General features: G+C 42.2%; 1 non-coding gene across 1 annotated transcript; it reads right to left on the bottom strand.

Moving 5' to 3' along the window:
• Window positions 1-545: 545 nt before the first annotated feature.
• On the bottom strand, window positions 546-652 carry LOC141644647 (small nucleolar RNA R71). Its single transcript, XR_012544259.1, has one exon. It is a non-coding gene; the product is annotated as a small nucleolar RNA R71 (small nucleolar RNA).
• Window positions 653-2,768: the final 2,116 nt, after the last annotated feature.

Below are 2,768 nucleotides of genomic sequence, written 5' to 3'. Positions count from 1 at the left end.
CCTCTTCTCAAGCAACCATAAACCAAGCAAATCCACCCATCCAACCTCTCATTGAAAACACAACTCAACAACAACCAAATATCACAATTGAGCCTTCATTAGAAAATCCATTTCACAACTTCCAATTTCCAAATAGCCCACCTCAAACACCACCCCCTCATATACCAAATCCACCACCACCAATGGCTTTACGTGACCATAACCGTCCTAACCACAATGATGCTTGTGACCCAATTAATTTCGGCACCTTGGCTCCCAACAACTTTGAAATGCACCCCGCCCAAGTGGGGTTAATTGAAAAAGACTTGTTTGGAGGACACATTGAAGAAGATGCTCATGCTCACCTACGGAAATTCAAGAGAAAGGTCTCAATGATGAAGAAGAACGGGGTATCCGAAGACACTTTAAGGATGATGTTATTTCCATTCTCTCTAACGGGAAAGGCGGATCGTTGGTTGAATGTGCACCCTCCGGACACATTTACTACATGGGATGCCTTAGCCAAGGCGTTCCTAGCAAAATATTATCCATCATCTAAGACCGCCATGCTCCGAAATGAGATTCACACTTTCCAACAAGAGGATGGAGAATCCTTGGGTGAAGCATGGGATAGATATCAAGACCTTATCGCTAGTTGCCCTCACCATGGGATTCCGGATTGGTATGTCACACAAACCTTCTTCCAAACCTTGTTGCCAAGAACAAAAGAAATGGTGAATGCCTCCGCGGGAGGGGGATTCGATCATTTGGGTGATGAGGAGGGCATGACTCTAATCAAGAAAATGGTGGACTCCGAGGCAAACTATGGCACAAGAGTGAATGTCTTGAGAAGAAGTAAGCACCCTCCCGAGTTCTTAGTGAATGTGGAGACTAATGCTAAGCTTGATATGCTCACCAAAAAGCTTGAGGAGTTGAGTAAGAAGAAGCAAGTGAACCAAGTGAATCAAACTACCACATCTCATGGACCATCCATGGAAGAAGTGATGCAAAGATCAACTTGTGAGTCATGTGGAGGGATGGGTCACACTTATGAAGTTTGTGCAAATAACCATTACAACAATTTTGATGGGAACAATGTGCAAGAGGTGAATGCTTTCCAAGCATTTAACAATTTTTCCAACCATCCACATAGACCCTCATTCAACAACAACCAAGGATCCAACCAAAACTTTTCCAACCAATCTCAAGCATACCAAGATTATAGGGGTAACCAAGGGAACCAAGGTAATCAAAACTTTTACCAAGGAAACCAAGCTAACCAAGGGTTTGGCCAAAGATTCAATCAATGGAACAACAACAATGGGTTCAATCAAGGATACAAAAATAATCAAAGGTACAATCAAGGTTTCAATCAAGGGTACCATGGGAACAACCAAAATTCCCACTTTAAAGATCAAGGATATGGCTTTTCTCTTCCAATTTCCAACCAACCTTTCAACCAAGAGCCACCACCCCAAGCAAGCAATACCATGGGAGATGATAAATATGAAAACTTGGTGAAGTTGATAGGGAATTTGGCGAGTAATACCCAACAACAAATCAAGAGTCTTGAAACTAAAGTGGCTTCCCAAGCTCTCATGAGTTCTCAAAAACCACCGGGTGCATTTCTAAGACAAGGGCAAAATTCAAGGGACCCTATGAAGTCAAAGGAAGTAAATGCTATCATGGTTGGAGTTGAAGATGAAAAAGAAGAGTCATTTGATTTGCCAAGTCAAGAGGAGTTATCATACACTACTCCCTTTTCCATGGCTATGGAAACATTCCAAGAAGTTGACCATGAGCCCGAAAAAGAGAGCATAGAAGACTATGTGCTTGAGCAAATAATGACAATTCATGGTACAAGCTTGGATGTTGAAGTTGACCCGGGTAAGGGAGAGATGGTTATGACTACACCAACCATTATGAGTGAAGAATTTGTGCTTGAGGAAATAGTGGAAGCACCAAATGTGGGGGTAGAAGTTGAGAGGAACCCGGAAAAGGAAGAGATGGTCATGATGGAAGAACACTCTTTGGCCAAGCAAGAAGAAGTCATTTCTAGAAGAGTGGACATTAATAGCCATGAGCTTGATGCCTCAAGTGAGAAGTGCAATGTGGTCAAATCTAAAGAAATCCCCATCAAACTTGATGACCCCGGGAGTTTCTCAATTCCATGTATTGTTGGTGACCAAAAGGTGGATAGTGCTTTGTGTGACTTAGGGGCAAGTGTGAGTGTCATACCACTTGCCCTTGTGAAGAGGTTGAATATTTCAAGCTTAGCCCGCACTTCCACTACAATCAAACTTGCCGATGGAACAATCAAATCTCCAAATGGGATTCTCAAGGATATCATGGTTCAAGTTGGTAAGCTTTCAATTCCTACCGATTTTGTTGTATTGGACATCCCTATGGGAAGACGCTCTCGTGTCATTCTTGGTAGGCCATTTTTGGCCATGGGAGGAGCCGTCATAGATGTCAAAGAGGGAAAATTGTCATTCAAAGTTGGGAAGGAAAAAGTTGAATTCAAGCTACCACATGCTTCAAAGAAAATCGTGGTTCAAAACATGTTTGCTGTGGAAACATTAGAACTCCATGAGAATGAAGATGAGAACATGGAGCTCTTAATTTCTTGTGAGCCGAAAGTTAATGATGAGCCACCGGATAAGTTCCTTGAAGAAGAAGTGAATGCTAAAGATAAGTGTGAGGAAATGAGTAAGACTTGGGAAACCAAGTTCGACTCTAGCACAAATGCCCCTCCTAATTCAAAACCAAGAATTGAAAAGAAGAAACCA

This window comes from Silene latifolia, chromosome 2, assembly GCF_048544455.1.
Source record: "Silene latifolia isolate original U9 population chromosome 2, ASM4854445v1, whole genome shotgun sequence".
Classification (NCBI taxonomy): Eukaryota; Viridiplantae; Streptophyta; class Magnoliopsida; order Caryophyllales; family Caryophyllaceae; genus Silene; species Silene latifolia.
This window is presented reverse-complemented; position numbering and strand designations above follow the sequence as displayed.